Below are 17,318 nucleotides of genomic sequence, written 5' to 3'. Positions count from 1 at the left end.
TTCATTGGCTCGCAAATGGTAGCAAATAGTCAATGATGTGCTTCTATTTTAAAGGTTATGTCTGTTTCATCATGTTTTTCTCCATCTTAAGTCCATACTGACCCATACTTCAAGAAAAAAATTCAGTGATTGAAAAATGTAAGAAATTTGTGTCATGATTTGTGGGGTTCCATACATACTATCTTGCTGCTAGATATTTGAAGCATGGAGTAGCTTCTTTGAGAACTCAATTAGCATATTTTGCAAAAAAAGAGAAAGAAAATCACTAATTATTCAGAAAGAAGGTTTTGCTTGTTTATGGGACTTGTGCAGGGGTTCACAACCTTTTCAACCCCCCAAATAGGGATGCCAGAGACCCGGGAGCCCCACTGTACTTGAAGGTGGTTGAAGCATAGTTGAATACAGCCATGTGCATTTAAGACTAAAGACAAAAACTGTAAGGATTTTTAAAACATTTCTTTGATTTCAGCATAAATCTCACAATGTATTTTTACATTTAACCCTCTGAGGTCTAGGGGTATTTCCTTGATTTTTACATCATTTTTAAATTCACCCGTTGAAGGTACTTGCAAATAACACAATCCCCAAGTGTTTTAAATCAAAATGTTCAGGAAAATCTCAGCTTTATGAATGTTGAGGCCCATAATGTCCTAGAGGACTGTGTAAAGAGTTGTTGTAGCCCGAATGCTGAATTTTGAAACCCCATCTGTGAAAACTTTTGAATCTCTTGTGAAAACACACCTTCACTCATGTGGACAAATTGTTTTGGTGCTTGAAATAGGTTTACCAAAGTCACAGCTTCACAAAAGCAGTGGAATATATGAATAAAATAATAGGTAAGTGTAGAAAACATGTCTCAAATGAAATTTTGTCATATCATTTTTTTGAGCTTAATTTTAGTCTGTTATTCCATTTTCACCAAAATGAAGCTGCCATCTTCATCGCTGCTTTCAGTATTTGTTCCAAGGCTTCTGCAAATTTCAAACACTTCACCATCATTGGAGATCCATCCATCCATTTTCTATACAGCTTATCCCGTTGGGGGTCGCGGGGGGGCTGGAGCCTATCCCAGCTGTCATTGGTTGAGAGACGGGGTACACCATGGACTGGTCGCCAGTCAATCATAGGGCTGTTATATAAAGACAGACAACCAGGCAGACTCACATTCACACCTACAGCCAATTTTAGAATGATTAATTAACTTAACAAGCATGTTTTTGTGGTGGGAGGAAGCCGGAGTATGCGTGCACGCTGAGAACATGCAAACTCTGCAAAGAAAGGCCCTGACAGGGAAGAGAAACAGCGATCTTCTTGCTGTGAGGCAACAGCAGTGCCGCCGTACAGCCTCTCATTGGAGATCAACAGGTCTAATTCTCTCCTTTCGCCTCATCTTTCCTGCAAAACTGTGATAGGGAGGGCCTTAGGGATTCTAGAGTGTCAACAGGTTGGGAAAGGTTGACAGACAAAGGATTCATCCAGTGAGAGATGGCGTGTTCCTATTGCTCTCCTCTGTAACTCTGGCTGTGAATGGCAAGTGAAGGTGGAAGTGAAAGATGAGATTCTCCTGTTCACAGAAGTGTTTGAACCACATTTCTACAACATAAAATGTCAAAGATATGAATAAAAATATAGCAGAAACATGCTGGCAAGTGCTTAGACCTCAGAGGGTTCACTTATTTTATTCATTTCTAAAAAAATGGGCAAAATATACAATTTGAAATATTTTCAAAATACTAATTTTATGGAAGGCATCTGGCGACCCCTCTCAGTGTCCCCCAGGGAGATCCCAAGAACCTCCACATTGAGAACCACTGTCACAAGATAATGAAAAGGTCATTTTAGCGTAAAAGATGGGAAGGGCTGCCAGTCCATTTATACCGCTCATTAGTCAATGCAAGGCAACAGCTCTTTTTACATGAGGCTACTATTTCAGAATATGGCTCAGTATTCCTTGCGAATTGAGACGGAGATTGTTATCGGTCGTTTGAGAAGGGGCATGCAAAGTCACTTAAGCATTTCATTCATCACACACAAAAACCTCAGCAGAGTGTTTGATGGGATGTTTCACCTGTAGCACCTTATAAATGACACCCTCCTTGATGAGAGAAAAACTACGTTTAGCGGCATGCAGATGCCGTTGGACTATAAATGGAAATCATTCTAGATCACAGGTGTCAAACTTAAGGCCCGGGGGCCAAATCCGGCCCGTGGAACAGTTAAATCTGGCCCGCAAGATGATCTCATATTTCTGTTCTAACTGGCCCATCAGTATGAGGTCTGCAGATTTCCTCAAGTATAAAAATGTGAATTTATCCTCGATGATTTAAGATAGCCTTGTTAAGTCGCAAAATCTGAAAAAAGAGTAAAATGATTAGATTAGATGTCAGGAATGTGGGAAAGGAATTAATTTAATTTCTCATTTTCAATTTAGCATGTCAAAATTAGGACTCAAACTTTGGATTTTACCTTTTAATTTCATACTTTGAGCATTTCAACTCATAATTTTGACTTCTCATATAGTATTTTGAGCTTTAAGATCCATAATTCTAATTTTTAAGTGATATTTTGACATTTTAACCAGTTATTTTGTATTTACCTCATATTTTTAACTCCAAACTTTGACTTCGAAATCCCATAGTTTGACCTTTTAGACTCACAATTTAAAATTTTGAATCATATTTTGACTTTCAATTTCATGATTACAAATTTTATTTTATATTTTGACCTTTTAAACTCATGATTTTATATTCTTTATAGTATATTTGCCATAAAAAAACATTATTTTTCAATTTCAATTACATGTTTTGACCTTTTTGAACTAATAAATTTACTTCTCTCAGATTGTGAGCCTTTACACTTTACTTTTTAACTTTTTAAATGTCAGAATCATTTATAATCAGCACTAAGTTTGTTTGTTTTTTTCATGTTTTTGTTACCAGTGAAACAAGGTTGACAGTTTATGGTTAAAACGGTGACCATGTTAGGCCCTCAGGTTAGACCTGAATCCAGAATCCGGCCCCTGTTGTGATTGAGTTTGACACCCCTGCTCTAGATAAGCAACAATTCTGGATGTTTAAGCTGGAATTCAATTACTTTTCCCAATGCACGAGTAGTTTCTCCTTTTTTATGTGTATGGTGGTTTTCCCAGGTCTCCATCCTTCCGTTCCTCTCTTCATCCCATTCCTCTCCCACTATCATCACCATCACAGTAATGTCCACTAATGGGATTCCATGTGTCCCTCTCTCGTCACAACTACAGCCCATCTCTTTCCAGCTCCTATTCTTCAGACACTTTTATCACCAGCATAAGTCACCGACTCAAAACGACCTGTCTGTTTCCACTCCCCTCCCTTCCTTTTCCTCTCATCATCCTCTTCCTCTCCATCTTCCTCCTACTCTCCACTCATTTCATTTCTCTAATCTCTCCTCGTGTTCTGCCCCACCTCTACCTTTCATCTACTCCATCTTTGTCAATCTAACCAGCCCACCTTTCCCTTCCCTTGATGCCCCCCCCCCAAAACCTTCCCTCTTCTTCTCCTTCCTCTCTCCTCTGCTTCACATCTCCGTCCCAATCTGCAAGGTAAATGCAAGACCTATCTGCTGTTTCACAATCGCTAACAGGATGCTGACACACAGATTGCCGCTCTCTCTCGCTCTCTTAACCACATTAGAGGAGGGGAGAGTGTCTGTGCCCAATCCTTCATCTCCCTCGTCCTATTTTCTGTCTCCCCCCCCCCAAATAAGAAAGCCTGCGCTGCCAGAGCCAGTCCTGGGAAAATAGCAGGAAAGTGCTTGTGCAATCAGGGAAACTAATACACACAGTGAGAGATAAAAACACATATCATAAACAAATACAAAGTCATAGCATGCACACATAAATGCTGGTGCAACAGTGATGTATAATACATGAGCTCTCCACATACATAAACATGTTTCACCCTGATCAGAGCCATTATAGTCGCTTAAGGCCCATCATGTGTGTATTTGTGTTGTGTGTGTGTGTGTGCTGCTGCAGCCATTCACATTAGTTTTTATGTATATGTGTAACAAGGGGTTATAAGAGCACAGATTTCCCTCTTGAGATTTGACCCAGCTGCAGAGATGACTGTATCACAAGCCCTGCTGTGCACTCTGCAACATCTAGAAATTATATATAGACGTGGCAGACCCACTTTTTCTTGCTCTTACAAAAATATAGTACACAGCAGGCTGTGATAATCGATATAACCTGAGAGGGCAGGTCATAAATCTAAGCAAATGTATTTCCCAGAAGGGCAATGGATGCTTTCACACGAACACAAACATTACAGCAGGAAAAGGAGCTTCTCCAACTCTGGATAGAAAGGCAAATAGTTATTATTATAAGCGACTTATAAGGTCGCGTAATAAATGGACGCAATTAAGCGGAGGTTTTGAAGCGACTCGGAGCCGATCAACCTCATTAGAGACGCGCTGAACCGCGGAGATATTGCGCATACGGACCGCGTGCAGGTAAAAAAATATTTGCCCCGGGGTGTCTGCGCACGCTATGTGACTGTCTGTCAGTCTCTGACCCCCCTCCCCTCCCTCGCCGCGTGCAGACAAGACGTGGAGTGCGCACACGCACGCCGTCTGTCAGGGCTCGTCCCGCACGCGTAAAAATATTGCGCCCGTCCAAATTTGCACAAAAAGTGACAGCAGCGCCGTCTCCTCACCTTGTAGTCCAGAGGACTACAAATCACACCAGATCAATGAGAGGATCAATAGAGGGATCGATCAATGTATACAACAGTTATTACGACTGAAATTCCCTCACATAAAATCCCATCTGAGCGTGCGTCAGCGGACAGGTCCTCAATCTCTGTGACCAAGGGCTTCCAATTAGGAGCCAATGTCGTCCGCTGTGAAACTGCATCAGCTGTGATGTGTCTTAAAGTCACGGATCATTTTGCACAGTTTGAAAAACGACCTGCAAAATCCTCCGGGGTTCCGCAAATACGCACGGATCGTTCTGGCGTCAGAAACATCCACAAGCACCTGATAATCAGAGTAAATATCAAAAGCAACCCCACTATTGATACGAGAGTATTTAACGTTGCTTGTGCCTTTATTTCAGTCACGTTATGATCTCTGTTGAATGTCAGGCAGCGGTGCCAAAGAGCAGAGCAGCCACAGAGAAACGCAATTCCCAAACACCAAGCGAGGGGGAAACTAGGTCTGATATTCACTCAGCCTGACCGCCGGGGATAAATACACAAAACAATGACAGGGTAGTCGCTTTAAAGGCAAATACAGTCTGCATTTACCTTTGGTGGGAGTAGGATCTCTCCTGGATGTCTCAAGTTTGTTCGTCCGCCGCTCGTTCAGCCCGTCAGCCGGTCAGAAAACTGATTCCAAGAAGGACAAACGCTGTTATCGCGCCCTCTCTCTCTCCCTCTTCCTCTCTCTCCTCCGCGCGCGCTCCCTCTCCCCCTCTCTCTCTCTCGCTCTCTCTCTTCTAAAATAACGTGACTCTTGAAAATCTCCCAGCACGTTCCTACTCTCCTCTAATTTCTCGCTTTTGTCTCTTTTCCTCCCTTGATCTCTTCATCACTGCTCTCTCTCTCTCTCTCTCGGAAGTGATTATTATTGCTATGATGTCCATCATCACTCATAATCACCGCTGCCTCCTCAAACACCACCATCATCATCTCCATCATCATCGTGGCATTCAGAAATCAATACAGCATCCTCATTAGCATAATATTCATGTGCTCTATCCTGTGTGCTGTGCATGTGTCTCTGTAATCTTTCTATGATAATCCAATAAGAGCTCGTGATCTGACTGCAGTGACTTTATCAAAGTTCAACACTTGATCAAAATCTTATAGGATGCAATTAAGGCTTTTCCTGAATTAAGAGTTGGTAAATAAGTGATGCTTTATAAATACATCAGTGACAGAAATACGTTTGGATGCCAGGCTGCTCATTTTTGAAAAGCTCATGAGAATTTTATTTATACTCTGGTTAAAAAGAGGTTACTATAAATAAAATGTACCACGCTGCTACAGGAGACTTCTATAGGAAACTGTGAATAGATTTCCAGGCTTTTTTTTCTACCTGAATCATTGAATTGTGTTCAATATAAATACCTGAGGTGCAGATGGCCTGGTGGTCAGAACGCGCCCCATGTATGCAGGTGGTCCGGGTTCAAGTCCAACCTGTGGCTCCTGTCCTGCATGTCTCACCCCAACTCCCTCATCCCTGTTTCCAACTCTGTCTTCTGTCCTCCTATCAAAATAAAGGCATAAAAAGCCCCCAAATATATCTTTAACATGAATACATACATAAATAACTGCAGTTGTTAATAATATCATGTGTCCAAGCCTGGTGGTGAGGCCCATGGAGGGTTGGAAGGACAGAATCCCTCCTACACCGCTTTCCACATTATTAAGCAAATGACATTTTACTCTTATTTTCCAAAATACTTATGCAGATGACAGAGTATTTTTCAAGTCATCAGCTGTTAGAGCATAACTCAAATGTTTTTGAACAAACTTTATAATGATAACCATTATTTTTTTAAAAATAAAAACCCCAAAATGCACTTTTCCACATGATTAAGCACGACAGAGTTTTAAAACATTTCTTTGGTTGTAAAGAACTGAAAATGGTCATTTGTTGAAGCATTAGGAGGTCATATTTACTGAAATTAAGAACTATTTCAATCAAAAACATCTTAACAGGCCAAGTTACATGTTAACATAGGAGCCCTTCTTTAAAGGTGCAGTGTGTAGAAATTGGAATTTTAGCGACGTCTAGCGTTCAGATTTTAGAATAAGCCGATCTGTTACCAAATCATCACATCACCAAGCGACGCTAGCCTGTGAAGACCAAAAAGAATCGTGAGCCGGACATCATTTACAGCAGTGACGAGGTGAGGGTTTATTCATTCATTTTTGTAACCATTATTTTTATAGATTATAGGTCAGTCTTCTTCTCCGCCTGCCTCCCTGGTACATTTCGGGACCGGTGGGCAGGTTCGTATTTAAAAATCGCATTTCGCTCTTTCTGTCCCAAAAACGTTGCCGTAGACAACATGGCAGTTCGTTATGTGAGCCTCCGTGAGCGCGACCCGCGGTAATGTAAATTTAAAAAGCTTTTTTCTAATTTTGTATAAAAAAAGTTTTAAGGGGATGATTGTACACTTATTTTAACATACTTCACATAAATATATAAACATTATATCCCATTTACACCGTTTCTTTTTGGCGAAATGCTGCCAACTTCTACACACTGCACCTTTGAATATCACCTTCACTATTCTTGCATCCATTGAACTTGTGAGTTTTTGGAGAGTTTCTGCTTGAATTTCTTTGCAGGATGTCAGAATATCCTCCCAGAGCTGCTGTTTTGATGTGAACTGCCTCCCACCCTCATAAATCTTTAGCTTGAGGATGCTCCAAAGGTTCTCAACAGAGTTGAGGTCAGGGGAGGATGGGGGGCCACACCATGAGTTTCTCTCCTTTTATGCCCATAGCAGCCAATGACACAGAGGGATTCTTTGCAGCATGAGATGGTTCATTGTCATGCTTGAAGAAAATTTTGCTACAGAAGGAACTGTTCTTCTTTTTTTACCATGGAAGAAAGTGGTCAGTCAGAAACTCTCTATACTTTGCAGAGGTCATTTTAACACCTTCAGGGACCCTAAAGGGGCCTACCAGCTCTATACTCATGACTCTGCCCCCTCCTTGCTGATGTCACAGCCTTATTGGGACATGGTGGCCATCCAACAATCATCCACTACTCCTCCATCTGGACCATCCAGGGTTGCACGGCACTCATCAGTCAACAAGACTGTTTGAAAATGAGTCTTCATGTGTTTCTGGGCCCACTGCAACCGTTTCTGCTTATGAGCGTTGGATAGGGTGGCCAAATAGTAGGTTTATACACGACTGCAAGCCTCTGGAGGATCCTACGCCTTGAGGTTGGTGGGACTCCAGATGCACCAGCAGCTTCAAATACCTGTTTGCTGCTTTGTAATGGCATTTTAGCAGCTGCTCTCTTGATCTGATGAATTTGTCTGTCAGAAACCTTCCTCATTATGCCTTTATCTGCAAAAACCCGTCTGTGCTCTGAATCGGCCACAAATTTCTTCACAATACAGTGATCACAATTCATTTTCATGAAATATCTCATTTTTTCATTCCTTCTCCAAGGCATTACACTACTTGACACTTTTCAGCAGCAGAGAGATTCTTTTTCTTTCCTATATTGCTTGAAACCTGTGGCCTGCTTAATAATGTGGAAAAGTGCATTTTGAGGCTTTTTTTTAAATAACGGTAATCATTATGAAGTTTGTTCAAAAACATTTGAGTTATGCTCTAACGGCTGATGACTTGAAAAATTCTGACTGTCATTTGCATAAATATTTTGGAAAATAAGAGAAAAATGTCATTTGCTTAATAATGTGGAAAGCGGTGTTAACCTGGTAACACTTTATTTAAGTGGGCCCTAATTATCTAGTAATATTATAATGTGAACTGGTAATTATCCAGTAATCTATCAAGAATGAGGTGGTAATTACATTTTCATAAGTTGACATTTTACAAAGTAATTCATTGATTATTTAAGGTCCTTGGCCCTCCTGCTTTTACTATACTCTTGTGAGGCCTGGATGTTGACTGATGGTCAGAGGGTTCAGCTAGACACCTTTCTGGCAGCTTTTCTTTGACATTTTTGGCTATAGTTGGTAGGACCCTGTTTCTAATGGTGACGTCCTCAGAAGAGCAGGGAAGGCAAGGGTCAGCTACTTAAAATGGAAACAGAAGTTGGAGTGCTTACTACATACTGGGAGCCCAAGACCTGGTGGGCTGGTACATGCGCTGGGGGCGACCACCTGCATCATGGAGGGGGCAGCTGGGAGGATACCTGGAGAGATGGGGTAAGGACTGGGCACAGGTCTGCACAATGGCAATCAGGAGGCAAGAGCAGTACAGGACCAAGGTTGACGTGGCAAAGTGCTCAACCAGCATATGCTCCCATCCTTGACCTGACATTGTGATACTGTTGCAACTCTCTGGTAATTTGTTTTTTTTTTGTTGTTGTTTTTTTGTTTTTTTACCTTTACCCTAAACATTACTTCAAATTTTATTCAAGAAGAAATTGCTTTAATTGAGTGGGCCAAAAAAAAAAGAAATTAAATGGGAATTTTTGAGCAACTTCCATAGACAATTATCACCCTTTTCTAAAGAAATTACTTGGTAACATACTGCCAAATTATCAGAGATTTACAGAAAATATTATAAGAGTAAGAATTAGGGTTAGGGTTAGGGTAAAAAAAACACCTAATTACCAAAGAACTTCAACATTATTATGATGGTTTGGGTTTGGGGCAGGGATTAGGGTTAAAAACCACCTATTTCCAGAGAACTGCCACAGTATTACCAAAGTTAGGATTAGGGTCAGGGGTTATGTTTATGGAAAAAATAACTAAGTAATTAGGGCCAACTTAAAAGTGCTTTCCATTTCTTTAGTCTTAAATGCTTACTTATATAAGAAAAACACTTCATGATACATTTTTTTTACTGCTTGTTTCAAAATATAAAACTCATCTTAAATGCACAATATAAATTATGCTCTCAGTGATTTTCATCAGCACTGCTCAGCTCCACCTACCTCTACTGTTTTCTTCCTGTTTTGAATGTAGGACTGTTCATTAAATACCGCACTTTAAAAGTTGTAATAATTAAACAGCAAACATTTTGATTTCACTGATGAAGTTCACATAATGAGGAAGAAAAGCCACAAATACTGGGGACAGTAACTAATTACATTTATTCAGGTTGCTGTTATTGCGTAGCTTTTTGGTGTTTGTACTCTTTCAGAGTAGTTTTTAAAATCAGTACTTTAACTTTTAGGGAAGTACTGTACATTAAACCCTCAAAACCCTTTAAGAAGTGTCAGTTACTAAGTCAAAAACTCATATCTAAACAACAGACAGAGGATGTCCAGGCTTTGGGGCAACTATGTAAACTATGTAAACTAGTCAAATGTTTGAGGTACCACATGGCATGAGAATGAGAAAGGCTCTATTCCAAGTAACCCCCCCCCCCCATTGTAGGCCTACCTGTACCTCCGGGGGGTCCATATCTAGGGGTTGAGTGTCCCAACTCCTAGCGGTAGCATGGTTTACATGGCCCATAAATTGAGACTTTCCAGAGGCACACTCCAAACTGAGTTTTACGGGAAATCTCCCAGAATGCCTTGTGAATCATCAACAAGATTTGACATTTATAACAACAATCTAAAATCCTTATTTAATTTTGTTCCAATGCTTTATGGTGCCTTAGATATTGAACAAGCATTTAACAGTGCCCAATATAAAACTGTCTGGTATTGCTGTTAGGTCTGTTCATGTAAAAGCCACTAGTGACCTATCGGGACATTGAAGTCATTTCATTAGGTTGGGAAAGATTTCAAAACCCTCTGAACTCTGATTCAAGGGGCAAAGGGACACACTTAAACATGAGGGCTAAGGGACAAAGTTAGAAATAAGACTGAGCCGAAGTGTTGTCATTACTTCCAAAATTTGCATTTTCACTGAGATGTAAAATTTGAATCTTTAATTTAACATGTTTTGCATAAAGCACACATTATATTTTACTTTTAGTATCAAAAACAACCCAGTACTTTGAGTAAACTGTGAACTAACTACTCTTTCTGCTACTTTGGTAACTTTTAATCAAAGTAACCATACTTTAATTTCAGTATTATATTCTTGTTATCTGTCTACCATTGTCAAAATGGTGCCCTTTTGGATTTTGCATGCTACTCACAGGGCATCCTGGGATCACTTGCAGCCCAAAACCTGTAGGCCCCTCTTACAGTTTTTCTCTCTCATAGCTCCCTTACACATGACATACACTAATCCCTGCTTGCATCAATGCTGCTGCACCACACTGCTGCTGATGGCAACGCTTGACCTCCTCCACCCCAGCCACCTCCTTTATAGCATAAAGCTTGTTGCACCCTTATATTCAGATGCATGCTATATGGACTAACTGCTTTTGAGTCAAATACCCTTTGCTTAAGACAGTATGATTCAAAATGAAACAAACATTTTTAAAAAGAAATTTTCAAAAATTCACCATTGTACTGATAGTCCCACATGCATGCAGATATTATAGAGACTGATTAATGCTAAATCACTGACATGTAACTGCTGGCAGGAGCTTGAACTACATTTAGCCTTTTGTGCCCTGCACACTGACTCATGCCCACATTTGTATGCAGAATCTGTTAATGAAGAATCAGGTTTGTTTGAGATTGCTGGGAGAGTAGAAAGATGAGAATTAAGTGACTTTACACAGCTTTTGTTAGAATGAGACTTCTACCCATAAAACTGAGTCTGAAGAGTTATCATTGTTGCAGTTTTGAGGCAGCTGGAGCTATGTGATTTAACAGATTTTGCAGTGCAAAGAACAAGAAAGGGTAAGGCTATAAGAAAAGGCATCAATGCATGTTAGTTTCAGCTCATGTCCACATGACACTGTAAAGCAAGCATGCATCAGTGCTGCTTGGAGAAGCACTTTTTAGCATTAAGCAAAGATGCAGGGCAGTCACCACATAAACACCTAGATTCATATGTTTTCATACTGCTGTCTGTCTTACAGTATTTCCCCACACATTTTGCTTCAATTATAGTTTTTTGGATGTTTTTGACTCTGGAGGTTTGAAAAGTTAACCACACCAACCATCTGTGCTTAGTGGAAAGCATGTGGCATTGACAAGTGTTGAAGGGTTTTCATCTGTTCCACTGGCTGTGAGAAAATAATTTCCACCTTAAAATCCAAGAGGAAAAAAGAATTATTCGCTATTTTTGTTCAGTTTTACTTGTTTCTTTTTAATTATTCTTGGTCTTTTATGTCTTTATTCTCATACAACAGTGGATGGAGTCAAAAACTTTTAACAGGGAAAATGTATCCAACCCATTTCCACTGAGTGTCCCCATTTCCTGCTTTCAGTATCATGTAACATTGGCAGCGAGGCGGATGAAAAGAAGCCATTTAGTCTGAAACAATAGCTAAGGCTAAGAGACAGCAGAGGATGGTCACGGACGCTTTTATTTATTTTGGGCCCAGGCAAATAGCAAGATAAGACCCTTCCCCGTCAAGCAAAAGTCAATTATAAAGAGTGAAAATAATATTCTAAATCTTCTCTTTACAGGTAACAAAGCTAGACAACTACAGCATATACATCCTCATCTCATCCAATGCAGTTTTCCCCTGTCTTATCACATCTCAAACCCACCATGTCTGAATATTATAACTAGGGCTGTCAAAATTGACATGTTAATGCAGATTAATCCATCATCATGATTAATATGATTAAAAGTTTTAACGCAATTAACCCATCTACAGCGCAGAATGACTCAAAATCCCTGAAATGTTTCTGGCAACACATTTCGGGCGCAAATGGGCTGTTGATCCACACTGACCCTCTGGATGGGAAATTTGAGTACAAAAAACCCCATGATGGAACAGTCGACCGACACAAAGTATTATGCACATTCTGCAGGAAGGAGTGTTCTTTTCACCGAAGCACTTCCAGCTTAAAATACCACATTAACGCGAAGCATAAGTTCGTCTGGGATTCTGCTAGCACTTTGGCTAACACGTTGCCAAGCTTGCGACAAACCACCCTCACGGAACGCCAAATTTAAAAGGGAGACTATGAATAAAAGTGAATATTTTTTATCAAATTGATCTCTATTGTTTTGAAATTTGAAACCAGCTGCTTACTGGGTGCCAAACATGTCTGGCCCGGCTACATTTCTTGATTCAAAAATTTGGTCCAGTTGAATAATTGTAATTTTTGTAATTGAATAGCCCTGGCGTATATATTCCCTTCTATCTTGAGTTTGCTTCCTTATGCAAAATGAAACGAAATTAATATAGATTAAAAATGAATGATATTTAATTATCATTAATCTAAATTAATCCACAACAACCCTGTGATTAATCTGATTAAAAATTGTAATCATTTGACCGCACTAATTTTTACATGTCTCTAAGACAGATTTAAGTGATAAAAAATATCTATAAATATACTCACTTTTGGCCAGATACCTGTCCCACTATTGGTTTTTATATCAGTATTTCTGCCCCAAACCATAGATTATTTATTTATTTAATGCCATTTTACCTCACCACTAATAATCCATTCATTGTTTCAGTACTTCCACATGATCTACCTAATATGACGAGGATCTTTGGGTGCATTTGGGGGGCTTGGACTTTGCTGTCAGGGCCTTTTAGATTATCTGTTTAAGAAAGTCTAATTCTATGTTGATGCATTTGTTACAATATTACAATAAAATTTAGCAGACACTCTAATCCAAAGCGATGCACATCTGTCAGGTAGACAGGTGTTCCAGGAGTTAAGGACCTTGCCAAAGGGCCCAAACTGGATTCTGCACTGACTGGGATTTGAATCATCGATCTCCCATACCAAAGTCAGTGGTGAAACCCACTGAGCTATCCAGCCCCATCCATTTGTATTGACTCCTTACATTAAAAATACTCATCTTAATCACTGAAAGAAGTGACTTGTGCTTCATACACATCTAGAAAATAAATAAACAGTCTATGAAGACAATGATGTTTGAAGCTGAGAGGAGAAAAAGAGAGTGACTGTGCAAGAAGCTGCACTACAGAAACTACTGAACCACATGTGACTCTTGTTGCTGTTGGATCAGTAATTACCATAAATGCATAAAGTTTGCAGTCAGATGCCAGCAGAGTTGAATTTTTGCACAGTCAGGTTGACTGTAACTTTTCAGTCTGCATGGATCTTTGGCTGTGTTCTTTTTATCACCAAATGCACACCATCAATGAAAGGGAGGCTTAACGGCACTATTTATATTTTACGACAGTGTGGTTGCACCCAGGGACCTGTGGTGGGCACCAAAGTGCACCAAACCTAATTCCTACACACTTTTCCATTCATTTTTTATTTTCTGTGGTTTGAAAATATATTTTCTAAAGAATACGAGTGGAATTTACAGAAGTAACACAGGGCAGGCATTCTCTTTGTTTGGCCCAATGCACCATCACAGCCTGTTAAAATCTTTACACCATAATAATGCTAATAACAAAGCATACTATAGAGTTCATGAGCAGCGAGTGCACAATAAGGACAATATTTTCACAAGGTAAGTCCTTTTGAAGTGGACACATTGTGAAAATCCCTTTTTTTGTATTCTTGCACATGCGTGTGTATCTGAGTCTACTAGATCTGGATCTGTGGTCTTCCTATGTCTTAAAACTAGTGCTGTTAATTGATTAAAAAAAGTAATCAAGTTAATCACATACCTATGCTGTGATTAATCATGATTAATCACAGAATTTCTTTAGTTCAGTAATTTTTAGACTTTTAAACGTTCTTATTATCAAGTGTTTATTTTAATTATTTTAACTTAATGTGCAGCACTTTGAAAGTGCTTTTTACTAAAAAAATGTATTTTTATTATTACTATTGTCATAATCTATAAATTTACATTTAAAATACTACCATTTACTTGCATTTTTGTTTGAGATAATTTAGTACAAGTATGGTGTTTATATGAAGAAATATTGAACAAACTACAGTTTTTTTACAAATAACTTCTGCTGTAAAGTGAATGATCAGGTGTGCTGTTACCCCGAGGTAGCTGAAGTTGCTGACTTCTCTCGTCAGTGTAATAAACATAGCTCTGGCCAGCTGCTCCACTTCAGTTGTTTTTTTAGCAGTCATACAGCTCACGGATTTTTGTGACAGTAGTTCTTGTATGTGTTCTGTGGTACGGGTCATCCGCGACGACCCAGATGATGTCTTGAAGCCCGTTGTTGTCAACGATGACGTCGATGGTCTGCAGCCTAATAATAATAATAATAATAATAATAATAATACATTTTATTTATAGGCGCCTTTCAAAACACCCAAGGACACCGTACAAAACAGATAAAAACAAACAGTGATAAAACAAGTTAAAAACAAGTAACTTAAAAAAAAGGGAAATCTGCACAGTGTCAGTCAGAGTGAGTATGATTGTTTGAACAGGTGGGTTTTCAGGTCTTTTACCCTTTAGCTTAGATGTTGTCATTTTGGGGACAAATTCAGGTCTGCTGGACTGTGCTGGTGTAGCTTGACATTATGGCTTGATCCTGTGTTGTTGTTAGCGTCTTTGCTAACATTAGCAACATTAGCTATCATGGCTTGATCCCAAGTTGTTGTTAGCATCTTTGCTAACGTTAGCAAAGATGCACTTTGCCCCGATAGTGGTACTTCAGACTTGTGCTTTGATATAAAGACAGTTCATCGCCGCAGTATGTACACACAACTTTTGTTTCATCCAGACTTCCATTAGGCAGCTTTTTAAACCGAAATTTTCCATGGAGCAGACCTGGGTCTGTGTCCTCACTCATCACTGCTGGCTGCGTTTGATCTGCCTTTAACCTTTTCACCCCAGGGATGTAAACGTCCGCGCAGGACTACAGGAGGAAGTTGTGGTCAAACTTAGTCATATGATTAAATTGCGTTATTAGTTTTTAACGCATTAAGCTTTCCAGATTTATCACATGAGTTAATGTGTTAATATTAACAGGCCTACTTCAAAAATAAAATCTGTTTAGTATATGTGCTCCCTGTGACATAACAGCATATACACCTTACCTGGTATTGCCACCCATAGATCTTCATCCACAGCCTTGGAGGAACACAGCACTCATGTGGGCACATCCCACAGGAGACAGCAGCGAGCTGGAAGGGTGCTGGTTTCACGGGATCAGAAACCTCCTCTGGTGCTTGATCTGTATGACATTTTGACCAAAGCAAAGCATAGCCGTTTAATTTTGACTACACAGCACTGTGGTAAAAGGTGGTAAAAGGGTTACTACTTAAGGGATATGTCATTATTTTTGAAGCTGGGTTGTATGAGGCACTTGGTAACCACAATTATTTTAGCCACATGAGATTTTAGTCTGTGTTGTCCCTTTAAGGAGAGCGTGCTGAGAGCTCTGGAACGGAAACTAGGCTGTACAGCCTTACAGATAGGTACAGCTGCTTCCTGTGTTTTATTAAATTTTGGGTCAAAACATGACAAAAATCACTGTTGGCTTCAATGTACGTTATGAAGAAAGATTTTGAAGTGTTTTATTTTTCCACCAGAATTCCTTTATATCTGGCAGTCATTTACAATGCAACAAATAAGCTACCGCAGGAGTTCTTCTACCTCGGCACCAGAGGAGGTTCAGCTGTAGGTCTGCCGGGTTCAAAAGAGGCAACTACAACAAGCTGCAAAAGATTTTTGCTTGAGCAATGATGATGGGATGTTTACTGTGGATATGAGGGGATACTTTTATGACCAGAGAAACAACTTCAACAGAAGGAGACTCAGTGGAAAGAAAGAGAGAGGAGAACCTTCAGCAGAAACTGGTGAGCAGGAGAGGCCCTGAGTTACCTGACGGGACGGGTGTGTAAACTATGAGCCAATCATCACAAACCCAAAGACTACTGCAGTGGCAAGTTGGATGCGGTTATAACATTGCTTCAGGACATTTCTGATGAAGGAAAGTGGCATGCAGTCTGCATCCCTCCTCATCCAGGATTCCCAGCCTTACTGAATGCCGATGTTTTGCAGACCGCCTTCAAGTTTCCAAAGATAAAATTGGAAAACTGCCCCGACCAGAAGAGCTGGATAAAATTTGTCATCAAAGTACGAGCTGAAAAAAACTAACTCCTATTCAGCTTTAGAATACACTATTTCTTCTTAATATTTCACTCTACAACTGATGAGTATCCAAATTGTTTATTCCACACCATCCGCTGATGCTAATTTCCAAGTCCAAGGACACACATGATGTTAAAATGTTTTCAATTAATAGGAGTATGTAAAAAAGCTTCTTTTGGGCCTCAGAAACCAGAACTTTACCCCACTGTAGCTCTGTATAGCTGGTCAGGAGATAACGATGCAGCCAGGCAGAAGAACAGGTAGCCTATATGCTCTATAACAAAATAGTGCCAAACACAGAGACTTTCTTAAGGAAAAAGAAAATGCATATTTCTTTCTGCACATTTTTACTTAAAACATCCTGAATTACATGGAGCAGCTGTACCCGTCCATAGCCCCGTATAGCTCAGCCTCCCTGCCGGTGCATTTAGATCTTTCTAAAAGGGGCAACCATGACTGAAATCACTTGTGGCTAATATAATTATTAGGGCTGTCAATATATTAAAAAAATTTATCGCAATTAATCTCACAACTTTCATAGTTTACCCAAAATTGATCGCACCATTTTTATCTGTTCTAAATGTGCCAA

At 39.7% G+C, this 17,318-nt stretch overlaps 1 protein-coding gene across 1 annotated transcript in view; it reads right to left on the bottom strand.

Annotated features, from left to right (window-relative positions):
• LOC121520241 overlaps nucleotides 1–5,369 on the bottom strand; it is a 389,305-nt gene extending 383,936 nt beyond the window's left edge. The window contains exon 1 of the mRNA XM_041803615.1: nucleotides 5,286–5,369. The gene's annotated coding sequence lies outside the window, so the exon portion shown is untranslated. The remainder of the gene's footprint in view (nucleotides 1–5,285) is intronic.
• Between the last annotated feature and the right edge of the window lie 11,949 nt (nucleotides 5,370–17,318).

Source organism: Cheilinus undulatus, linkage group 13 (genome assembly GCF_018320785.1).
Source record: "Cheilinus undulatus linkage group 13, ASM1832078v1, whole genome shotgun sequence".
NCBI classification, from domain to species: Eukaryota; Metazoa; Chordata; class Actinopteri; order Labriformes; family Labridae; genus Cheilinus; species Cheilinus undulatus.
The sequence above is the reverse complement of the archived record's forward strand: the minus strand, read 5'-3'. Positions and strand labels throughout refer to the sequence as shown.